Source organism: Sciurus vulgaris, assembly GCF_902686455.1.
Source record: "Sciurus vulgaris genome assembly, chromosome: 8".
In the NCBI taxonomy this organism is placed as follows: Eukaryota; Metazoa; Chordata; class Mammalia; order Rodentia; family Sciuridae; genus Sciurus; species Sciurus vulgaris.
In genome coordinates this window covers 87,600,604-87,626,731 of record NC_136468.1, presented here as the reverse complement: position 1 = coordinate 87,626,731, position 26,128 = coordinate 87,600,604, and the positions used below count along the sequence as shown (strand labels likewise).

At 42.4% G+C, this 26,128-nt stretch overlaps 1 protein-coding gene across 6 annotated transcripts in view; it reads right to left on the bottom strand.

The window, feature by feature from the left end:
• Positions 1-26,128, bottom strand: part of SNX10 (sorting nexin 10) — a 92,910-nt gene that overhangs the window by 59,251 nt on the left and 7,531 nt on the right. The window contains exon 1 of one of the 6 annotated variants that reach the window (XM_079150703.1): positions 13,332-13,472. The exons of 2 other annotated variants lie outside the window; for them this stretch is intronic. The gene's annotated coding sequence lies outside the window, so the exon portion shown is untranslated. Of the gene's footprint in view, positions 1-13,134; positions 13,154-13,208; positions 13,227-13,331; positions 13,473-26,128 lie in introns of those variants that run through there. 3 more of the 6 variants (XM_079150710.1, XM_079150707.1, XM_079150706.1) reach the window with 3 other exon arrangements.

The window sequence follows — 26,128 nt, the reverse complement described above, 5'->3', positions numbered from 1 at the left end:
AAAGAAGGTGAGTAATAACTTTTCTACTCAAAAACAGTATTTAAGTAGGCTACACAGTGATCCAAATAAAGTGACTCATCCTCAAACGTCTGAGCCAATGTCCTCATCAATTGACAGAATTCCATGTGCCTATATTACTCTGCCAAGTAAGGAATTTAATGTTCCCAGATCCCCAAGGACTCAAGGGCAGATCATGAGGAGCAGAGCTTCACGGTGTGGGAGTAGAGAAGGTGAGGGACTTCCGAATCACAGGAGGCTCTTTTCAGATCACATGCGCCCCAACAACCCCTCTCTGCGCACTCCCAACCAGAAGTGCACCACAGGCCCCACAGTGTGTAAAGGATGCAAAACATTTGAAAACCAGCATCCAGAGCTCAGGGTCTACCTCTGGGCAACCCCAGAAGCCACACCCTTTCCATCCTCCAACCAAACCCTTAACTCTTGGGTTCCCTGGTGTCCATTAGAACCAGATCAATCCTGGTTTCTCTGCCTCAGGCCCTTTGTGCTTGCCATTACCCTCATAGTCCCTCCACTCCTCCTCCTCCACCCAATTCACCGCGATGGCCCTTTCCGGTCTGCAGGCTCCTCATCCACACCTCCTCATTCACGACTTCCCTCACTACCCATTGAAGTAGATTCTCCCGGTAGTGCTCTATCCTTTTATTTTCACCTTTGATTTCATCACAGTTGGTATTATTTTACCTATTAATCTGTCTTCTTGTTTATTATCTGTCAGCTTAAAAAAGTCCCCTGAGGGCAGAGACCTTGTCCAAATCATGCTATAACCCAGCACTTAGTATAGTGCCTGGCATACAGTCAATGCTCAATAGGTACTGAGTAAATTAAATTGGGCTGAATGAGTTCCAGCTAGCTGCCCCCATTTCGGCATCACCACCAAGGCTCCAAGCAGCCCAGCAGCCGGGGATGGGAGGATGGGTATGGGGATCACTCACCTGGCCTTTCCTCCTAGCCCACCTCCTCTCCCTGGGGATTCATCCTTCCTCTTGTGAGAAGAGGAAGTGCTTAGCCAGCAAGAGCCCAAAGTGGAATGCCAAAAAAGCCACGTTTTCCTCTGCCGTCTCCTATCTTTCCTCTTGTCCTCACGCCACTGGACTGTGGAGGATGAGTTGGGGAATAATGTTAATATTGTGCCACTAGAAATCAGAACCAGGAGGACAGTATGAATGAATCAGACATAACTCTCCTCTGTTCACATATGAATACAAGATCAGTGTAACTCCACACCATGTACAACCACAAGAATGGGAAGTGATACTCCATGTGTGTACGACATCTCAAAATACACTCTACTGTCACTTTTATCTAAAAAGAACAAATTTTCATTTATTTTTTTTTGGTAGGGGGGATTTTTCTACTAGTCTTGTGGAAGTTTCTTACCATTATATGCCTACTCTTAAAAAGAACAAATTTTTAAAAAATCAAAACTAGCATGGCACAGTAGTGCATCCCTGTAATTCCAGCAACTTGGGCTGAGGCAGGAGGACCTCAAATTCAAGACCAGCCTTGACAACTTAGCAGGCTTTTTCTCAAATAAAAAGGGCTGGGGTGTAGCTCAGCAGCACAGCACCTGCTAAGCATGCATAAGACTCTGGGTTTCATCCCCAGCACCAGAAATAACGAAGTAATAATACAATAAATACAGCAATCAAACAAAAAATAATTGGTGCTTACTATGTTCCAAACATTGTATGAAGTCTAACATGAATTACCCCTTCTAATCTCTGTGACGGCCCCTCAAGCCAGGTATCATAATTACCCCAATTTTACAACTAAGGAAATGGTAATCAGTCACGCAGCTCTACGTGAGGAAGCCAGGATCCAAGCCCAAATGGACAGACTCAGAAGATCCCTCACTCCCACCACATGGGACCCCGCACAACTAACAGGCGTCCACTTCCTCCTTAGTAATAAATGCTTAAGATAGCCATGAGTGGAGAATACCAACTTTTAAAACTAAGTTATTAAAGGCTCAAATGCTTTCGAGATGTGGGGGTAGGTAGGACCAGAGTTCTGGGAGAAATCTGAAATGACATTTTCTTCTTTGGAAAGGAGATAACACAGGACAGACCTGTTTAGGGTTAGTAACTGCACAGCGCCCCCTAAAGATAACCAAAGACAATGACAAGTTAATCCAACATGACCACTGAGAGTCTGTTATGTGATAATTCTAGATTTGGTCCCAGCGAGGGATTTTTTTTTTTTTTTTAATGGCTAAATAACCCTCCCTGAATTCTAAGACCTAAGGATGCCAAGACATAGATGAGTCAGGTTGCCTGTAATGCAAAGCTTACTGTATGTGCTCAAAGAAACATCACTGCTGACAGGGCTACAGAACACCAGAGAAGGAGGGGAAGCAGGACTTGACCAGGCCTTGATGTTGGCATTAGGACAAGCACAGAAAACGGGACCAGACTGGGTGGTTAGGAAGCACTAATGACCTTGTGTACCAATTTATATAATATATCATGCCTCTTATAAACTTGGCTCCATGATAGTTCTCCCCTCCCCTCATGATGCCAAATCCAAAGATACCCAAGTCCCTTACATAAAAGGCATAGTATTTGCATGTAACCCATGCATGCCTTCCCATATATTTTAAATCATCTCTAGATCACTAACAAAATGTTTATACCTAATAAAATGTTTATACATTGATTCATTCACATCGATTCAATGTAGTATTCATTCAATTTGCATGGCAAATTCAAGTTTTGCTTCCTGGAATTTTCTGGAATTATTTTTTTCTCAGTCATGATTAGTTGAAAACATGGATATGGAACATCAGATAGGGAGGGCCAACTATAAATGGCAGTGATTCATCTGGGAACGGGTGGAAGAAGAATTGACAGGGAGAGAAATTATAGGCCATGTGCTATAATTATTTTTTTCTCAGTCATGATTAGTTGAAAACATGGATATGGAACATCAGATAGGGAGGGCCAACTATAAATGGCAGTGATTCATCTGGGAACGGGTGGAAGAAGAATTGACAGGGAGAGAAATTATAGGCCATGTGCTGTAGGGAGCTGCAGGAACACACAGGCCAGGGGAAGAGCCCACAGACTCCATGAGTGGGGGGATGGAAAAGTACCTGGAAACAACAAAGAAGCAAAGCAAGGGGATTTCTGCAAGGCAGTGAAACTACTTTGCATGATTCTGTACTCATGGCTATGTGTCTACAATGATACACATTATACATTTGTTAAAACCCACAGAACATCATACCAAGAATGAACCCAACTATAAACTCTAATCTATGGGTGGACGATAATAGGTCAGTGTAGGTTCACTGATCACGACAAATGCACCTCTTTGTGGGGAGGTTATGCATATTAGGAGGGCCAAAGGTACACCAGTCTCTGTACTTTTGGCTCAATTTTGCTGTGAACCTAGAACTGCTCTAAAAAATAAACTATTAAGATAAAGGAATTGTAAGAAAAACTTGGACAGGGGGCATGATGGAGAAAAAGGAGTCAGGGATGACTCACAGGCCGGGTGACTGGAAGAAGACTGGTATCACCAGGAGGATAAGGAAGTTGGAAAGTGGGGCCTGTTTTTAGAAGTAAGAAATATCAATTCCACTGGGAACATGGTAGGTAGATGTAGTACATCTGTGTGGTCCCATTTGGGGCAAAGACAAGAAAAGGATAAAGGCAGATTAGGGGGAAATTCAACATTAAATGTTCTGCTTTTAAACTGAGAAAAGTCTCTTTTTTTAAAAAGGAAAACAAAACTTGCAACATCCAGGAAATCACCCTCTTTCCCCCACCGGCTCCCCCTTTGTGGTAAAGCCCTGCTGCTGGTTTCGGTTACTTGTGCAAATGGGGACAACCAGGAATTATATATGATCTACCAGTCAGGCCTGGATCTACCCAAAGGGCCACAATCCAAATCTGAAGAACTGGCAGGTAATTTGAGGGGCAAGCAAGATTTCACTTGCGAGCAAGGAGTGGCCCCCTAAACTGAGCAGGGGGACATGATGAGAGGAAGTGTAGTTGCTCAACATCAAACCACCTGGCTGTGCATTCACATCCTGCCCTTTGCCAAGGGAAACTTCCATCTCTCTGGGCCTCAGTTTCCTCATCTACAAAAGGAAGATGACTGCCTGCTTCATGGATCTGCTGTGAAGATCAAATGAGCGAATACAGGGGCACGTGCCTGACACTCACCATGCTAGCTGCTGTCACGGTTCATTTTCTATCTTAGGTTTTCCCAAGCCCCCCTGAGGTGAAAAAATGCTGAGATGCCTTCCTTGTGGCCACAGAATATTTCTTTCTTAGAAACAACAATTCTATTCGAGTATCTTCTTTGTCAGAAGGGAATCTAATACTTAGGGTATAGAATGTTTTCAATCTATATGCTGTGAAACACGGCGGCACATGTGAACACCGTGGCCTGCGAACCAAATCATTTACTCATGAACATTCAAGTTCAAGAAGCCTAAGGTAAGACACAGGGAAGGTCCTTCTAAAAGAGGTGAAATGCCGAAGTTATTATTAACTCTATTTGCAGTAAGTACTGCAATCCAAGGGCACTTGACATGTGTCTAGACAGCCTAACCAGGTTCTCAAAACCGTTTTTCAAAGTTTCTCAACCATCAGAGAAATGGGATGACTAGAAAGTCAGCATCTGGAGGGCCCTCACTGTAAATCATGACCCTGATTTCCCAGCACAGGAACTTTCTGTGTGTTTGGGCACAAGGAGCTCAGTTTCTCCGGGTCCATTTACCAGAAGGCAAGCAAACGAAGACTCCAAGTGGTTTGCTGAGACCCCAGAGCTATGGTGACAAAGCCCCCAACTCAGGAAGTGACCTTTCACCTTCAGATGTAGCAGGAACAGCCTGCCCCCCTCCCAACCTCTTCCAAATGCCACTCTGCCTAAGAGCTGCTCCCTCAGTAAGAAATCAAAAGATAATTACAGGACAGGCACGGTGTCGCACACCTGTAACTCTAGCGGCTGGGGAGACTGAGACAGGATTGTGAGTTCAAAGCCAGCCTCAGCAAAAGCAAGGCACTAAGCAACTCAGAGAGACCCTGCCTCTAAATAAAATACAAAATAGGGCTGGGGATGTGGCTCAGTGGTCAAGTGCCCTGGTACCACCCGCCCCCCTACCACCAAAAACAAGATAATTACAATGCAACAGAAAACTCTTTTGAGCATGTCCTATTTGTAATTTCAAGGAGTGTTGGTTCCCTACACAAAAAGCCCTTTGTTCTATCCTGTACTTTGACCCACTGGATTTCTATGCATAAGAGGAAATAGGCAGTAGTCATAGTTCTAGAGGGAAAATACCCTGGAGTAGAGGAGAAAGATAGACATTGCAGTTTCTCCAGGAACCCAGTGAAGTCCACTGACCTAACAAAACCCACAGAGAGAGTGGATTTCTCCATCAATGAGGGAAGGGGCTGTTTGTGTATAGACGGATAAAACAGAAAGGGCACAAAGGCCCCCCTCTCCCACATTCCAGGGAATCAGCAGAACACCTGAACAAGGTCTTGGATTTCCCTGGGCCACAGGCCCATGGGGTCTCCCAAGATTAAATAGCTCTCTAAAGAACAGGAGCCCAGCTGATAGGTAGGTTAAAAGAGAACAGGTCTTTCTTTTCCTAAAGCGATTAAACAGTCTGCTTTTACTATTTAACATCCAAACACTACAGGAATGCATTGAAAAGCAAAGCGATAAGATGCAGTCACCCTCATTTGAGTTCACCTCACAGCTCTTACAAGACATCCAAGTTCTCCCAGGAAAGGTGCCAAACTAGGACAGTTCTGGATATGCCCCCCTGACATACCTGCACTTCTTTTGAGATCTGTCCCCAGACTGTGGAGCTTGTGCAGTGTGATCCCACCCTGACACTTCCCCATCTGCCCACGCCCCTGGCCCTGCCACCAGACTGCAAGGCTGGGAGCAACTCAGGGGAGCCACTTGTTCCAATTTACATTCTTCAGAAGATCACTCGGCTGTCTCTGGATTGGAGGGAAACCAGAGACTGACCAGAAGTTGCCGTCAATGTACGTGAGGGCTACTGCCTGAGACAAAGGGGAAGAAACCAGAAATAGGATCAGAGAAAGCATCAAGACCTTGAGAAGTCTCAGAGGTGGGGAGAAGATGAGACACAGCAGATACACTGGCATTATTCAGACAGGGGAGGCTTAGGAGACTGCCAAGGGCCAGTGGGAACAGGGTAGGAAACGCCAGATGTTGAAGAAGCTCAAGGTCCTGAGCCCACATCTGCACGGTCCCCTTCCATGTTCACACAGCTCATTCTGTACTCTCCACTTGGTGTTCTTTTTCTTACAGAGGACCCCAAGCTGTTGCGATTTAGGCTTCACAAAACTGGAGAGGGGAAAATCATGGTGTTGGGCAAGTCAGTCTGAGATGACTGAGATACAGTCAGAGAGCCACAGATTCGATGTTAAATGTCTAAAGGTGGAGGCCTCAAGAGCGAGCCAGACATCTGCGTTAGAGAGTTGGTGATTTATCAGTGATACTTAAAGTCATGGAACTGAATAAAACCAGTCTATCCAGCATTTGTCACACCTCTGGATTACCCAGGAATGCGATACAGACTCCCAGGTCTCATCCTGGACCTACCTGATTAGAACAGTGAGACCCAGAAACTGGCTTTAACAAGTGTCGCAGATCATTCTTGTGTTCAAAAACTGCAGATATGCCGGGCATGGTGGCACAGGACTGTAATCCCAGGGACTTGGAAGCCTGAGGCAAGAGGACTCCAAGTTTGAGCCCAGCCTCAGCAACTTAGTGAGACCCCTGTTTCAAATTAAAATAAGGGCTGGAGATGTAGCTCAGAGATAGAATGCTCCTGGGTTCCATCCCAAGTGCCAAGAGAAAAGAAGAAAGAAAGCCACGAACCTTGGGGAAAGTGTAAAGAAAAGGAAGAGAACCCTACACTGGCCTTCAGGAGCTACCAGCTGGAGGGATCCAGGGAAAGCAGAGGAACAGGTGAGGAAATGGAGCAGAGTGACCAGAGAAACAGAAAAGCACTGAGGCGCTCAGAGTCACGTGGGCCAAGGCTTAAAAAACAGAGATTCCAGGGACAGGCGCAGGGAGGGTCAGCTAAGGACCCTGCAGCCTTTGGGAAGCGAGATAAAAGGAAACTTGGTGTCTGACTTCCCAGATCCAAACAATTGCCTTTGAGATGCTTGTGGTAGCCTTGCAATAAGCCCCCCAACTTGCTCGTGCTAATTTTAGGGGGTCCCTCTTCCTCATAACCATATAACCAGCAACAGCTAAAGCACAAAGGGACAAACTGACAAATTTCATAAAAACACTGCTAAAGTCTGTATGTACAATCTGCCACCACGCAAGCCAATCATTTCACTCCCAGCAGTTGAACTTAGCAGAGAATCCAAATCAGTGTTACCTTCATCTCTCTCTCCTCTCTCACTAATCCCATCCCACCAACACCTTTTCCAACCCCGCCTCTCTCATTTCCAAGATCAGAAATAGCTGCATCCTAGAGGTGGCAAGATTGGGCTCAGAGCAGTAAGCACATCCCTTCTGCGTGTGTAGTGAAAGTGGTCACAGGAACTAGGAGCAGCGAGGAGCAGAAATCACAGTGCACCCTGGGAAAGGAGCCGTGCTGCTGAAAGGAAGGCAAAGGGGACCCAACACCAAGGTCAGTAAGACCACACAAGGGTCCAGGCTGTGCTTAGCACCGATGGGTCAGGCTGGATTGTACTGTGCTTGCGACCAGGGTAAGGATGTGAAAGAGGAGGCTGGCCACCAGTAGGCCACATGGAAAATACCGTGCAAAGGCCAGGTTCCCCTTGGGGCTGCACAGGGGCTGCTGTCCCCACTGGGGTCAGGCTGGGTGGGGTCTGTCTCTGAGTGCAAAGGAAGCGGCTCTCAATGCCATGTCAGGGCAAGCACCCCATACTGATGACTGCTGCCTAAGGTTCTGGACACCCGAGGCTTGAGTTGTGTCTGTCCACGTTTTCTCTGATACTCAGGGAATTTGACCAAATGCCGAAGGGTTCTGAGCAAAATCAGGGAGGCTCAAAAAGGCACAGGGAAAGAAAATGCACATCCGTAATGGAAAAATGGGTAGGAGGTTAAAAAAAGGGCAATGAAAATAACTTGGCACCACTGATCTCAAAATTAAAATGCTCTGAAGTTTTACATTTACCTCATGGTTTTTGTAAATAAACCAGGACAAAGCTTTGCTTGTCCACAATGCCAGTGAAAAAAATTAAAACCCCGCCCCGCCGGGCTGGGGTTGTGGCTCAGTGGTAGAGCACTTGCCTAGCATGTGTGAGGTACTGCGTTTGATTCTCAACACTGCATATAAAAAATAAATGAAATAAAGGTCCATCGACAACTAAAAATATATATTAAAAAATATTTTTAAAAACCCAGGCCCCAAACTACAGCCTTTGAAGACCTACACAGAATCTGAGTATCTGAAAACTTCAGAGTTCCAGATCAAATAACATACCCAGTATGGCTTTTAAATTTTTCCCTTAAATTGGGCATGGTGGCACATGCCTGTAATCTCAGCAACTTGGGAGTCTGAAGCAGGAGGATCACAAGTTTGAGGGCAGCCTCAGCAATTTAGCGAGGCTCTAAGCAACTTAACAAGACCCTGTCTCAAAATCAAAAGGGCTAGGTGGGAGTGTAGCTCAGTGGTAAAGCACCACTGGAGTTCAATTCCCAGTACAAAAAAAAAAAGAAAAATCCCTAAGGTGGATACAGTGCTGCACACCTGTAATCCCAGGGACAGGAGGATCCCCAAATTTGAGGATAGCCTGGGCAAATATATTAAGAACCTGTCTCAAAACAAAAAATATAAAGGGCTGGAGATGTAGTTCAGTGAAGAAGTAACCCGGAGTTCAATCCCCAGTACAAAAAAAAAAAAAAAAAACCTTTAATAGTGGTGTCAGAGAGAAAGCCATCTTGGCTCCAAAAGCAAACACAATGGTGAAAATCTTAAAACTGAGGACTAGGGGGAAAAAATTGAGCATGTGAATAACGATGGGTTCAATTTCTGTCTCCTCTACCTGTTCAAGTTATGAAGTCTCTCTGAACCAAGAAAATGACTACAACAATTCCTATTTCACAGGACTAAATGAGATGATGTAAATCAGTGTCCAGGACAGCCTGTGGGACTGAATAGGTGTCCCCATGTCTTTCCTAAAACATGGCGTCATGCCAAACAAACAAAATGTTCCTGGAAGCGAGTCAGAAAGCTCTATCCTGCTCCTTGTCTCTGACCTTTGGTGCCCTCTTTTACTTCCCTTACCCCCTTTTCTATTCTTCCATCCCCAGAAACCCAGAGTTTCCTAATCATGGGCACCTGGGACGCCATTAGGGATTTATTAGGAAATTTCCAGCCTGAATCAGAAAAGAGCTCAAGACTTCCCTTTCTTATCCCCCCCCCCCCCCCGCCAGTACTGGGGATTAAACCAGGAGCACTCAACCGCTGAACTACATTTCCAGTCCTTTTTATGTTTGTTCATTTGTTTGTTTTGAGACAGGGTTTCACTGAATTCCCTGGGCTGGCCTCAAACTTGCAATCCTCCTGCCTTAGCCTCCCAAATCGATGGGATTACAGGCATGTGCCACTGTGCCTGGCTCCTTTCTTATTTTCCTAAGGATCCAGACTGCCTGGAAGGGGGAGGGGAAAAAAAAGAATCAAGACCATCTACATAAGTAGTTCAATAAAAGTTCCACTACTAACCTGCCAGATTTCAGGAATGCAAGAGAACATACACATTTCTAAGCTACACAAGTACATGAAACATAAACTGTTAATGTCAGAAAGCCCAGTTAGACATTCATGGAGGGGTTATACTGAGAAATAACAATGAAAGAGTGACAAAATTAGTTTTGCCTTATGCGTGGGAAATAAAATTTAACTGAATAACGAATACCAATTTTTTTTCCAGGGCCTTGAGTGTGCTAGGCAATCTGAGCTAAATCCGGACACCATGATTTTTTAAAGTGCTTGAAGACCACAATATCTAGGGTAAATGACCTTCTGCATTAAGCAATTTTCTTACCACATACAACTCCTGCCTTCAGGAGTGGGGGGTTGGGACAAACCTTTGAAATTAGTAAAAAAGATAGCTAGGTATATTCATCTAGAAATTCTGAGGATGGGTCTTCCACTCACTATCCCTCACCCACTCTGGGGTGTTACAGGGAGAATATGAGATTGGAAGCCAGAAGAACTGAGTGTGAGTCCCAGATCCACCTCTAATTAGCTGTATAATTAAGACTAAGTTATTCTGCCGCTCCACCAGAACCTCAGCTGCCTCATTTATAAACTGAGATAAAGTGGAATACAAGTCTTTACTAACCCTTCTTTCCACCACAAATGGCCCTTTTAGGATCTGAAGTTATGGATCCTCTCCCCTAGAATAATGCACTTTTGGACATGAACATGAAATCATATAAAATTTTTAGAAAGGAATCATACATTTGCAGGGATGGTGGTCATAGGCCCCATAAAGCCTATCTCTGTATCTGCAGGGTCAAGATCTCAAAGGCCTACCACAGCTTCTTAAAAACAAAATACAACAAAATAGTGTGTGTAATCACAAAGCTTTAATTAGAATTGAATCATCTATAGAACCAAAAGTATCTCCTCTGCAGAAATTGGGAGTGGGGAGTGGTTACTTAGGGAAAATAAAATTGAAGTACCAGTAAGAGTTGCCCTTGCCTGAGGTCTGGCTAAGCCCTTTACAGACATTTAGAGGGGAGTGGCTCAGAGTACCAACTCTAGAGCCAGACTGTCCAGTTCAAAATGAGGCTCCACTAGTTGTTTGACCTTGGGTTTTGTGCCTCAGTTTCTTCAATTGTAAAAAGGGGGGGAAGGATAAAATCAATCTCAAGGCCACTTGATACAAGGCCTGGTACACAATGAGTCCTAATTATCACCTATTATTAAACCTAGGGCACATTTGCTGGGTGGGGTTAAAGTTGTGAGGTGGGAGTTTGGGGAAGTCATAAATACCTTGATTCTTTATAGCTTCCTCAAATGTAAACTAAAGGCAATAATAGAATCTGCTTCATAAGTTTTTTGTGAGGCTAATGAAACTGCCATATAAAAACTTTTTTGGGGGTGCTGAGAATGAAGCCCATAGCTTCACACATGGTAGGCAAGTGCTCTACCACTAACTAGAGCTACATTGCTAGCCCATAAAAACTCTTCTTGCAATGCCTGGCTTGTAATAATTGCTCCATAAATAGCAGGTGTTGTCATTAATTCTGGAAGGGGAAGGATTATAATTACTATTTTTTTTTTTATTTCTGAAGAAGAGACAACTCAGAACGTTGAGATGTTCTGCCACAACACCTTAGCTAGCAAGCAATTGTGCCAAGATTTCAACTCAGATGGGTCTGAAACCAGAAGTTGTAACCACTACCCTATACAAGATTTTGAGAACTTAAGTGTTCATTCATACCTACTAGAACTCTAAGAGAAAGAAAGACATTTGGCAAAAGAATTCCAAAATTGGAGGAATTCTCTATAGAGTCAATGATGACCTTGACCACAGCCCTCTTTGCCACTCTTAAAAATGAAAGACTTTGTAGGCTGGACCCTGTTCTCAAATAGTTCTTTGCTTTCACAAGTAGCTGTTAAACCACAGCCCTGAAACCAAAAAAAGAAAAAGAAACCATTTCGTCCAATGACTTAATTAGCAAAGTAAATCCTTAAAATGAAAGTAATGTGATGCTGGGTCTGAGGAAAGATCAAGAGTGCTCTAAATCAAGTGCAAGTTTTTTAGTAGAATGCAAATGTTACTCTTGAATTAACTCTTTCATTTGAAAAGCAATGAAGTTATTTCTATTTTTTGGATGCCAAACTCAGAACAAAGTAGGAAGTAGGCAGCACAGCCCAAAATAATGGTGAGAGAAGCAATACGTCAGGTAAGAGACCCATCACCACCACCACCTTGGGCCACCTCCTTGAGGGATAGGGCCAGCCTGAGCCACTCTGTCAACACCGATTTCATTAACTGCAAAGTGAAAACAAAAAGGACTGGCAGAAGATTCAGGATGACCAATTAAACAGAAGTCATTGCCATCACGTGATTTCACATCTCCATGTATTTATATTTGTAAATATATTTTAGTTTTCAATCTTTATTTAAGGCAGCCCTATCAATCAATCTCAAGTCAACCACTCCTTCAAAAATAAAGAGGGACCTGGGGGGTGGAGCCATAGAGCACTTGCTTAGCATGCTTAAAGGCCTAAGATGCATCCCCAGCAGCACAATCAAGGTCCAGAGGTATACTGGAAGTGATGGCAGATCACCCCCATTTTCCCATTGAGAAGTCCTATCAGAGGTGAGCCAATGGTTGGAAAAGTCCCATGTCACTGGGACCCCGCACCCCACAGGGACTTGCCAGGTCCCAGAAGAAAAGCAGGGAGTGTATGCTCAAACCCTGGCCCCACTGCTCCAAAGCAGGGTGAGGCAGGCGAACTCTGGAGTGGGAGTCAGAAGCCCACCAGGTTCTGGGGCTCTTTGTGCTCCTACCTGGTTGACCCCGCACTCTCCTCCCAGACCTTAGTTTCTCCTTCAGGACAATGACAGGTTTGATGGAGATCACGTGAAACCGCCCTCTTGCTCTCAATTTCTGATTCCATTATTCTTACATACGAATGTGCCTTGCAGAAATAAAAGGCCTTCCTTTCAAGCAGGTCATGTTGCTCTACATTCTGTGACCATCCCCCTCATAATCCGTGTAATTTTAGAAAAGTATGATGCATCCAGAACTGAAAAACAGGCTGTTGCTTTCCCGTGTCACCAAACCTGACAGTGTGGATTTTCTCTCGGGCCTTTTCTATCAATCCCACAATCCCACCAAAAAAAAAAAAAAAAAAAAAAAATCTTGCCTACCCCTCCCGATTTCTAAACTCAAAGCTACCTTTTTCTGCATTAAAAAAAAAAAAAAAAAAAAAAATCCCAACCCAAACCCGGCAGGTGGAATATGTCACAGCAGTTATCTTACAAACGGGGATTCCACCTCTGCCCCGCCCTCTCCCTGGGGCTCTGCTGGGCCACCAACCCTTAGCTCCACACGTCCAGTCTACCCCCCCTTAGTTCCCAAGCCAACCATTTCTTCCTTCCCTGCGCAGCTCACACGGAAAGGAGGCAGCTCCGGGGCTCCGACCCCGGGAGACCCAAACCTCCTCCCAGTCCGCGAGGAGCCGGCACCTGCGCGCGGAGGGAAGGGCCCCACGCCTTCCGTGGGAAAGAAGGGGCTGCCGGCTCGTCCCCCGGCCGCGGTGCCCACTCCGGGTACGCGGAGGCCTCCGCGGCAGGTCTCCTGTCACTTACGGGCGGCTCCTCCCGGCAGGGCAGGGCAGATCGCACCAGCCGGCGGGCGGGCGGCGGAGTTTGCTGACTCAAAGGCGCGCGGCGGCGGCGACGAGCGCACACGAGCGCAGCCCCGCGCTCCCCGCGCACGTAGCGGCTCCGCGCCCGCGCCCAGCGCCCGCTGCCCGCGTGTGGCCGCAGGGCCTCCCTCTTCCGCCGCCCTGCGCCGCCAGCCCAGGTGCCGCCCTTGGCGCCCCGCCCTCCGGCCTGACGGACACCGGGGCTGAGTGCCGGCGCGGCTATCGCGGAGGCTGCTGTGGCGCCGGCCTGGAGCCCGCCTCCCTCATCCCAGAAATCCTGGAACGAAGGAAATACCCCCATTTTTCGGGCGCTTAAGCTGAAAATGTGCTAGCGGCACTCTTTGAAATCACCGCTTGAAAGCCACCTCAGGCTAGCTAACCTTTTCACCCTAGGTGCAGGGAGAACTGATGAATGGGGAGGGGATTGGATAGACAGTGTGATAAACAAGAACGGCAGGATGTTAATAGGTGGTGGGCATATGGGTTTTGCTCTAAAATTTTTTCAACTTCTCTGTATTTTCATAATACAACGTTTGAGAATAAAACTGTGAGATCCGCCAAAGGATCTGAATCATTTCTCAAATGGCACCTTGGGCTGCCACTTGTTTGCATGGAAAACCCGTAATAATCACTTCAACTGCTAAGAGGTAACTCAGTGACACCGAACAGTAATAGCCTAATAGTAGCCTAATATTTCATTTTCAAGCTTGAATTTTCCCATTAGACACAGCTGCAGATTAACACCCAGGGCCATCTGCAGTCTACCTGGAAAATATACATGTCTGTATTCCATAACTATACCTCCTACGTTGTTTCATAGCACAACTTCAAAAAATGCGTTTTATCTTATCTTAGATTCTGAAATTGTATCTATGAATACTGAATCACTAGTATATAATTACCTAAAATTGCACCTGAGTCATGTATGTGATGAATGTAACCATCATCACTTTTGAAAACCAAATTAAAGTGTATTTTTCAAATTCTTGCATCTTTGCTACAGGAAGAAAAGTATTAACTGGGGAAACAAAACCTCAGCGTGCATGTAAGATCCTAAGAGATTCCGAAAACTTATTTTCTAACTTATTGCCAAGAACTTGACTTTACAATTGTGGGCCAAGCCGTAAACAACCCTTGGAAAGTCTACAATTAGAAACAGAAAGGAAGCTATGAAAAGAATTCAGAATAAAAAGAAGGTATAGTGGCCGGCTGGGCTCCGTAGTACACGCCTAAAATTCCAGGGGCTCCTAGGCTGAGGCAGGAGGAGGGGGAGTTCAAAGCGCTTCAGCAATATAGCGAGGCCCTGAGCAACTCAGCGAAACCCGGTCTCTAAAATATAAAAGAGAGAGCTGGGGATGTGGCTCAGTGGTTAAGCATCCCTGGTACCAAAAAAGAAAAAAAAGCTAGGGCTGGGGATATAGCTCAGTTGGTAGATTTCCTTCCTTGAGTGCAGGAGGCCCTCAGTTCAACCCCCAGGACCAGAAAAAAGAAAGAAAGAGGCTATAGTGGGTTTTTTGAATCAATCCAGCCACTGGGTCAGGAATCTGATATAAGTGACAGTCACCTTTTTTAGATTGTGGCATTTTTGTGATACCATCAGTGGGGTTGGGTAAAACTGGACTCTGTCATAGTTTAGAAAAACTACCTTCAGGAGACTGAGGCAGTAGGATTGAGAGTTCAAAGCCAACCTCAGCAAAAGTGAAGCACTAAGCAACTCAATGAGACCCTGTCTCTAAATAAAACACAGAAAAAGGGGTTGAGGATGTGGTTCAGTGGTCGAGTGTTTGCCTAGCATGCATGAGATTTGGAGTTTAATCTTTAGCACTGAGAGAAAAACTGCTTTTAAGAAAAAAAAAATATCAAAATTCTTACCATATGAGCATTTTAGCCCTGGAAAGACTAAGAATTGAGTATGCAACATTTATGAGATTCAAGCCTATAGTGATAATATTTTCTTCTAAGAAATCTGGGCACATTTGGAATTCTATGTACATGTAATGTTTAAGAGAATTTACCCCATTGGAATAACCATTTGCCTTGTACCTTAAGATGTGTAACTTGATAGAAGAAAAAGGAGGCCCAAATTTCCGTCATGTTGACTTAGGATCAGACTTCCTTAACCAAGACCCCTACAGCGCAAGAAATAAACGCAAGAATCAATAAACGGGATAGATTCAAACTAAAAAGACTTTCTCAGCACAGGAAACAATCAATAATGTGAAAAGAGAGCCTACAGAGTGGGGGGAAATCTTTACCACACACACTTCAGACAGCACTCATCTCCAAAGTTTATAAAGAACTTAAAAAACTTTACACCAAAAATACAAAGAACCAAATCAATAAATGGGCTAAGGAAATGGGCAGACACTTCACAGAAGAAGATATACAGGTGATCAACAAATATATGAAAAAGTGCTCATCATCCCTAGTATTTAGAGAAATGCAAATTAAAACCACCTAAGATTTCATCTAACTCCAATTAGAATGGCTATTATCAAGAACACAAGCAATAATAAGTGTTGGTGTGGATGTGGGGAAAAAGACACACTCATATATTGCTGGTGGAGTTGCAAATTGGTACAACCACTCTGGAAAGGAGTATGGAGATTCCTCAGAAAACTTGGAATGGACCCATCATTTGACCCAGTTATCCAACTCTTCGGTTTATACCCAAAGGACTTAAAACCAGCATACTACAGTGATGCGACCACATCAACGTTCATAGCAGCTCAATTCACAATAGCTAGATTGTAGAACCAATCTAGATGCCCTTCAGTTGATGAATGGATAAAGACACTGTGGTATATATACACAATGGAATATTACTCAGCCATAAAGAAGAATAAAATTATGGCATTTGCTGGTAAATGGATGAAGTTGGAGAGTATCATGCTAAGTGAAATAGGCCAAGCCCAAAAAACCAAAGGCTGAATGTTTTCTCTGATAAGCAGATGATGATATATAACAAAGGGGGAAGAGAAGAATGAAGGAACTTTGGATGGTGTAGAGGAAAATGGGGTGGGAGGCGTGGGGGACAGAAAGATAGTAGAATGAAACAGCCGTTATTACCCTATGTATATGTATGATTACATGAAGAATGTATACGTATGAATTACGTGAATCTACATTGTGTACAACCATAGAAATGAAAAGTTGTACCCCATTTATGTACAATGAATCAAAATGCAGTCTGTAAGAATAAAAAAATTTTTAATTAAAAAATAAATGAGGGGCTGGGGATATAGATCAGTTGGTAGAGTGCTTGGCCCTGGGTTCAGTCCCCAGTACCCAAAAAAATAAAATAAAATAAAATAAATGAAAGTATAAAAAAAATGTGTAACTTGATTTTTAAGGTAAAATATTAATGAACAGTATGGATGCACTCAACATAATTTAAAATATATAACATAAATGTAATTTTCTTATTTTTATTTTTAGTATGGGGGGGTTGAACTCAGGGGCACTAACCACTGAGCAACATTCTCCTGCCTTTTTTTTTTTTTTTTGTACTTTATTTAGAGAAAGGGTCTCACTGAGTTAGTGCCTCCCCATTGCTGAGGCTGGCTTTGAACTCTCGATTCTCCTACTTCAGCCTCCTGAGTCACTGGGATTAGAGGCGTGCACCACCACGCTTGGCCTATAAATGTAACTTACCAGTTGAGTTACTTATAAATCAATTAAAGAGCCCAACAAGGAAAACCAATACATTAAATTAATAAGTGAAAGTTTTAAAATGAAGGCAGAAATGTTTAGAGGCAATCAAACTTATTAATGGAATCAAATCCTTCTTAGATTTTATTATGCTTTGGTTGCAAGCTGTCCCACAAAATCTGTGTTAATGCAGGAATGTTCAGAGGTTAAACGATTAGATTATGAGAACTGCCCTCTAATCCATTCTTCCCAGTTTGAAAGGACTGATTGGGTGGTAACTGTAGGCAGGTATGGCCTGACTGAGGAGATGAATCACTAGGGTTTTGCCCAGGAAGGGTTCATTTTCCCTACAGCCCCTTCTCCTTTCTTTCTCTGCTTCCTGATTCCTGTCCCAGGTCGTGCCCTTCTGACATCATGTTCTGTCTTACCTTGAGCCTAGATCAATGAAGTTGGCCTACCATGGACTGAACCTTTGAAACTATAGGCCAAAATAAACTTTTCCTCCTCTAAGTTGTTCTTGTCATGTATTTTGATCACAGCAAAGAAAAACTGACTAACAGGTTGTTAAAGTTTGCTGGAGTTATAAGTAAGCCAAAGTTAAAAAACTAAGGAAGAGGGATGGGGTTGTGGCTTAGTAGTAGAGCACTTGCCTAGCAAGTGTGAGGCACAGGGTTCGATCCACAGCACCATAAAAATAAATAAATAAATAAAGGTATTGTGTCCATCTACAACTACAAATATATTTTTAAAAAACCTAGGGAAGAATTATGCTATTAAACTTGCAACTTCAATAAATATAACCTTGTAAAAATGGCATCAAAATAGCATTTTCTGTGCACAAAAACTATTCTCGGAGGCACCAAAAAAATCTCACATTAACAATTGCTACCATTTCTGTCTTTTTGGATATAAGTTCCTTATAGTGGGGAAAGGTGGTATTTCACATCTTTGTCCCTAGGACTGACTGTAACAGGAGACCTAGAGGAAGCCCTCATTTCCCTGTTGTATTTGTAGTAGCTACACCACTGATAAGTCTTCATACTGCCCTGTACCCACCCAAATCCTGCCTGGAGGTGACTTCTAGTGTTAGGATAGCTAGATTCAAATCGTGGCTGCGTGCTTGGAGATCATGGAAAAATAATTTCAATCTTCTGGGTCTCATTTCCTTTCTGAAAAAGGGGGATGATAGCACCAGCATGGGCTTCATATTGTGCTTATGGAGGTTAAATGAAGTACCTCAGGTAATGCTCTTAGAACTGTGCTGGGCACATAGTAAGCACTCAGTAAATTTTAGCTATTATGACTTGATCCAGTCTCTCCTATCTCCCAGCTAAGTGTACTGAGACACATGAAAGCAAGCTGCCTTCACCCCTGCCTCTCACTGTATCCTTCTTCCATCTCTTGGGAAAATTGCAAAATCCACAAGGCAGTAAAAAGGGAAGTTGCCTAAACTCAGTGTTCAGAAATTGTAATTAGCTGATCCTACACAAACATTAAAGTATTATTTGTTTTGGAGACAGAGCCTTGCTATGTTACCCAGGCTGGCCTCAAATTCATAATAGTTCCATCCCAGCCACCAAGCACTTGGGATTGTAGGCATGTGCCACCACGTCCAGCTCTTAAAAACACTGGAACTTTTAATGTACATCATAGTCTTGCCTTCTTAAAAAACACTGTCATAGGAGATATTTATAATGTACAAAAGATGACTTTCATTATTCATCAAACAACTAATGATGGAATGTGAAGGAAAATGTAAATAAATGACAATCTGAGTTTTGATTTCTGATCTTGCAAGCATGATTCATCTGTTTTCAAAAGCATGAAGGCATACAGATTAATGTAAATAAAAATAGTCACTTTTGAATATCAATGTTTTTTCAAAACATTTCTCCTATGTATCCTTCCCAATCCCCCCCCCAAAAAAAAACTAGAAAAAAGAAATTTGAGCCAGTTTACCTTTTTCTAAGATAAAGAGGCCTAGACTTCTCATACACTATCCAACTCTCATCTTCCTTATTTCTTTCTTTATTTATTTAACATTTTACAGGTATCTCATCTTCCTTATTTTTGTTAGAGGACTACTATTCTCCTAGTTAATACCCCAAGCTGCTAACTTTGGTACTACCTTTGTATCATTCTCTTGCCCTGGTACACTATTATGGCTTGGATATGAAACGTCCCCCAAAATTTCCTGTGTTGATGCAGAAATGTTCAGAGGTGAAATGACCGAATTATGAGAGCTATAACCTAATCAGTCCCTCCTAGTTAGAATGAACTGGCTGTGTAGTAAGGGTAGGCTGTGTAGTAAGGTAGGCTGGAGAAGATGGGTCACTGGATCATCCCTGAAAAGGTACCTCTGCCCTGTGATCCCTTCACTTCGCCCTTCCCCCTTCTCTCTTATGCCCCTTTCTGCTTCCCAGCCATGATGCATCCCCTTACCTCTGGCCCAGATCAATGGAGTTGGCTGACCAAAGACTAAACCTCTGGAAATTTAAGCTTTTCTCCTATAAATTGTCCTTGTCAGATATTTTGGTCACAGAGACAATAAGCTGACTAGCACCCACACTCAGCTCCAAGATGCATACCTTGACCTTGGCTAGATCTTGGTGGGTCTCACCACTGCTTTCTATTCTCCCAACACATTCTACACTCCAGAATCCTACCATAACCTCCATAATGGCCCAAGTTAGCCATTTTAAAACAGCATTAGCAACAGAAGCTTTCTTCAAAAGAACTCTTCTTATAAAACAGAAAAAAACTGTATTTCATTACTATACTTTTATTTGAAGAATTCAATTTTGTAACATTCACTTGAAGAGATCACAGAAGGTGTTTTGTTGAACAAGGGTTTTGTGGATGTTTGTTGGAAACTTCTCTCAGTGTCAACATGCAATTTTTTTCTCTATTCATCCACTGTTGAGAACATGCTAATCTATTCAGAGAAACATTTGCAAATGATAACAGTTTGTAAATGGTTTAAGATTTTCTTGAGGGCTGAAGTCATGGCTCAGAGATAGAGTACTTGCCTGGCATGCATGAAGCCCTGGGTTCGATCCTCAGAAACATATATAAATAAATAAAAATAAATAAAAGATTCATTGACAACTAAAAAAATATTTAAAAAAAAAAAAGTTTTTCTTGAATCTAAACAACAGTTCTCTCTCAGTATCTGTTGTTGGCAATTGTATCCAGGACCTCCAAGGATACCAAAATTCTGCAATGCTTCAGTATCTTTTGTAAAATGGTGTAGTATTGCATGTAATTTCCAGATACCTTCACAGAAACATTAAATCATCTCTAGATCATTATAATATCAAGTGCAAAGTAAATGCTAGATAGTTGTTATCCTATATTGTTTAGGGAACAATGGCAAGGGTAAAATCTGTACATGTTCTATACAGATGTAATTTTCTTAAATAGTTTTGATTTGTGGTTGGTTGAATTAGCAGATATGGGACCTGTGGATATGAAGGGCTGACTATGTTCAGAAGCTTGAAAGAGGAACAGTTGAATTTTTTGTTTCAAAGATGAAGCACATTCTGCAAAGAGAAGGGTCATTGGAGACGGAAATGTTCCTGATGCTTCCAAGAGAAGCCACATATGGTTAGCCAGACCCCGCCCCATCCTGGCAAGTGGTAGAGGAAGTGGCACCACTGGTAGAGGAAGTTAAAGGACCCAGGTCCCCAAGAGTGATCTCTGAGGAATCTCAGCTGACTCTTAAGTGTAGATAGGAACAAGGTCAGTTTTGATCAACGTGGTCCTAATACCTGGCAGGAGAGTATAGCCTGAGCACAGGCCTACATAGACATTCAAAGGGGAAAAAACAATGATTTTTAATGTAACTTAAGATGTACACTTGTGTCAGCCCTACCAAAAGTGTAAGTAAAGCTGGAGGCTATAAAGGAAGGGTTCTTGTGTGGGAGTGCCTAATAATGACCACAAGAGTTGCAAATTTGTCCTGAGTTAATTTGAGTCTCACTTCATAGACCTACAAATCTTCCTAACATCCTACATTGATGAATTTGATCTGTTTGTCACTGACAAGACTATGAGTTACTGTCCTCGTGGTTTTCAGAGACTGACTGAAATACTAATTATTTTTGTGCTAATTAGTTACAAAAAAGTGATGCTTTGTTGTCGTGTTTATTGTTGTCTTAGCATGATCCCTGCCCTACGTATGCCTTGTCCAGTCACCTGCCATCTGCCACTGTGGACCTCTGAACTGCTCTGATGTTGAATGCTTTTAACTGTCCAAGCCCCACTTGATAGAGAACAAGGACTTTGGGTTACTTCCTCCAACTTCACCCCGTTTCAGCAGGAAATAGCTTGGAGATGTCGTTGCTCACTCTGCATAGAAATGGAAGCTAGAAATTGACAGTGGGGAAATGTAACAGGAGTTCACTTGATGCTTTGACTGTATCCCTTGCGGCTTTGAAAATTACATGATTTTTTCTTTTTCTAACTTTTTCCCCGACCTTCTTCCTGATCTTCTTTTCCCTAACCTTCTCCTCCCTAATCTTCTTTTCCCTGATCTTCTCCTTCCTGATCTCTCCTCCCTAATCTCATTTTCTCTGAATCACCTCCTAAAAACCCTGTTCCCCATGATGGCCAGAAGCAGAGTTTTGGGGGGCTGGGGTAGTGGCTTAGTGGTAGATCACTTGCCTCACATGTGTGGGTCACTGTGTTCAATCCTCAGCACTACATAAATAAACAAAATAAAGGTGTTGTGTCCATCTACAACTACAATTTTTTTTTTTTTTTTATTTTTAAAGCAGACTTTAGGGACAGGAGTCCCAAAAAGCAAAGCAATAAACCTTCTTTTTGCTTTTTCTCAAAAAAAAAAAAAAAAAAAGATGGGAAACCCAAGATGGCAGACTAGAGGGAGGCTGTGTTCCCTGTCACTCCATAACCCGGGTTTCAAACAGAGGATATCTGTTTCTTGCTGAGGCAGTTTTTGCTGCTTATCGATCCTCTGCTGTTTACCCCATTTGTCTACTGCGATCACCTTGATCACCTTTGGTCTGCCAGCATATCGACACCTTTTTGAGTGCAGATTGCTCACTGTCAGGTACCTATCATCAGCCATTTGCCTGCCTCTTGTCTGTCCATCGCCTGCCTTTTACCTACCCATCACCCATCACCTGAGGTTCACCTCCTGATTGCCCGACAGCAATCAGCATACTGACCACAGACCACCAGTGGAGCACCAGCTGCCTGCTGTTGCCTGGAAGTTCACTGTCACTGTACCTGCAGGTTTGGTTACATGTGGCTGCTGCCATTTTGAGACAACAGCCAGGCCCCATAGGACCGCTGGCTGGACTGACTGAGCCCCGTCTCCAGGATCCCTCAGCCCAACCAATCACTCCCTACCCCTGGGGCACTCACATAGACTGACTGCTCCCCACCCCCAGGACCCCCAGACTGACGGACTGCCCTATCACCAGGACCCCCAGACTGACTGATTGAACCTTGCCTCCAGGATCCTACAATCAGACCAACCACACCCCACCTTCAGGACCTCCAGCTGACCACACCCACACCCCAAGCTTCAGCTCCCCATTTGCCAACACATTTGGAAGCCAGAGCGGCCATCTTGGATAATCCTGGAAGCTGTAGCTCCCATCTTTAGGTGGGGTAAAACTCATCCTGAGACTCCTGCTGGAGACTGGAAGCTCATTATTATGTACCTCTCATACATCAGGCTACTGAAGACTGGGAAATTTGAATACTATATGACTGCTACAGTGTAGATTTTCTTCTTTCTCCTTATCAAAAACTTTTAAGTTTTTATTTCCTTACTTTTCTCACTCTCTTTTTCTTTTGTTTACCTGTTCCCTCAGAGTCTCTTTCTCCCTTTTTACATGCTAACAACCAACTTCTTTTGATTACATTCTCACTCTTTCTATTATCTAGAACTTCTATATATTCTTTTCTTATCCCATTAACAGCTACATCCTACACCCCTCCACATCCTCTTTGTCCTCCATTAGAAACTGTACACCTTATTGCAAATCTATTTGTGTACTGAAGATAATAATTGAACTCATTCTGTTTATTATGACAATATTATTAACGTCTTCATAGGGGCTATTTGGTTAAGGGTTGCATATTGTCTGAACTGGGCACAGCTAATATTGATCTCCCCCTTAAAGAAAAGGTTTTGGAAACCTATAGGGCCACTATAAGCCTATAGGGGGGATATTATAATACCCAAGATCTGCACTGCTAGAGGAGAAGATTCATGAACAACATGAAAAAACAAGGGAAGAAAATTATTCAAACAAATCTAGATTCTATATTAATAGAATCCAGTGACAGTATGGTAGAAGAAATGTCAGAAAAGGACTTCAGATTATACATGATTAAGATGATTCATGAAGCAAAGGATGAGTTAAGAGAGCAAATGCAAGCAATGAATGATAATACCAATAAGCAGTTGAAAGAGCAACTGCAGGAAGCAAAAGATCATTCCAACAAAGAAATAGAGATTCTCAAATAAAAAACAACAACAACAACAACAAAAATGGAAATCCTTGAAATGAAAGAAACAATAAACCAAACAAAAAAACTCAATGGAAAGTATCACCAAAAGACTAGACCACTTGGAAGACAGAACCTCAGACAATGAAGACAAAATATTTAATCTTGAAAATAAAGTTGACCAAACAGAGAAGATGGTAAGAAATCATGAACAGAATCTCCAAGAACTATGGGACATCATGAAAAGACCAAATTTAAGAATTATTGGGATTGAGGAAGGCATAGAGATACAAACCAAAGGAATGAACAACCTATTCAATGAAATAATATCATAAAATTTCCCAAGACTGAAGAATGAAATGGAAAATCAAATACAAGAGGCTTACAGAACACCAAATGCACAAAATCACAACAGATCCACACCAAGGCACATTATAATGAAAATGCCTAACATACAAAATAAAGGTAGGATTTCAAAGGCTGCAAGAGAAAAGCATCAGATTACATATAGGGGGAAACCAATACAGATATCAGCAGATTTCTCAGCCCAGACTCTAAAAGCTAGAAGGGCCTGGAACAACACATTTCAAGCTCTGAAAGAACATGGTTGCCAACCAAGAATCATATACCCAGCAAAACTAACCTTCAGATTTGAAGATGAAATAAAATCCTTCCATGATAAACAAAAGTTAAAAGAATTTACAAATAGAAAGACTGTGCTACAGAATATTCTCAACAAAATATTCCAGAAGGAGGAAATGAAAAACAACAATGTAGGTCAGCAAAGGGAGGAACTACCTTAAAGGAAAATCCATTCAAAGGAGAAACTAAGCCAAGTTAAAAACCAAAAATAAGCCCAAATGACTGGGAATACAAATCATATCTCAATAATAACCCTGAACATTAATGGCCTAAACTCATCAATCAAAAGACATAGACTGGCAGAATGGATTAAACAGAAAGACCCAACAATATGCTGGTTCAAGCAACTCATCTCATAGAAAAAGACATTCACAGACTAAAGGTAAAAGGATGGGAAAAAAACCTACCAAGCACGGGACTCAGTAAAAAAGTGGGGGTTTCCAACCTTATTTCAGATAAAGTGGACTTCAAGCCAAAGTTAGAAGGGATAAAGAAGGACATTTCATACTGCTTAAGGGAACCATAAATCAGGAAGACATAAGGATCGTAAATATTTATGCCCCAAACAATGGTGCATCCCTGTACATCAAACAAATCCTTCTCAATTCCAGGAATCAAATACACCACAACACAACAATTCTGGGTGACTTTAACACATGCTATCACCACTAGATAGATCTTCCAAACAAAAACTAAACAAAGAAACCATAGAACTCAATAACACAATTAATAACCTAGACTTAACAGACATATATAGAATATTCCACCCATCAATGAGTGAATGCACTTTCTTCTCAGCAGTACATGGAACCTTCTTGAAAATAGACCATATGTTATGCCACAAAGCAGCCCTTAGGAAATGCAAAAAAATAGAGATTCTGCCTTGTGTTCTATCAGATTATAATGGAATGAAATTGGAAATCAATGATAAAATAAAAAACAAATTATTCCAACACCTGGAGACTAAATAATATGCTATTGAATGAAACATGGATAACATAAAACATGAGGGAGGAGATAAAAAAAAATTCCTAGAGAAAAATGAGAACGCCGATACAACATATCAAAATCTCTAGGACACTATGTAAGCAGTACTAAGAGGACAATTCATTGCATGGAACGCATTTCAGAAAAGAATCAAAAGTCAACAACTAAATGACCTAATATTACAGCTCAAAACCCTAGAAAAAGAAGAACAGAACAACAGCAAAAGTAGTAGAAGACAGGAAATAATTAAAATCAGTGCTGAAATCAATGAAATTGAAACAAAAGAAACAATTCAAAAAATTGACAAAAGAAAAAGTTGTTTCTTTAAAAAAGTAAACAAAATAGACAAACCCTTAGCCACACTAACAAAGAGAAGAGAGAAAATTCAAATTACTAGAATTCGTGATGAAAAAGGAAACAACAGACACCACTGAGGTACGTAACATAATGAGAAACTACTTTGAAAATCTATATTCCAAGAAAATAGAAAATACTGAAGACACTGACAAATTTCTAGAGACATATGCTCCTCCCAAACTGAACCAGGAGGACATACACAATTTAAACAGATCAATATGAAGCAATGAAATAGAAGAAGCCATCAAAACCTACCATCCAAGAAAAGCCCAGGACCAGATGGATTCTCAGCCGAGTTCTACAAGACCTTCACAGAAGAACTCATTCCAATACTTGTATTTCCTGGAATACAGGTATTCCAGGAAATAGAAAAGGAAGGAACCCTACCAAACTCTTTCTATGAAGCTAATATCACCCTCATACCCAAACCAGGCAAAGACATATCAAGTAAAGAATATTTTAGACCAGTATCCTTGATGAATATAGATGCAAAGATCCTTAACAAAATACTGGCAAACCATATCCAAAAACATATTAAGAAGAAAATGCACCACGATCAAGTGGAGTTCATCCCAGGAATGCAAGGTTGGTTCAACATCCGTAAATCAATAAACATAA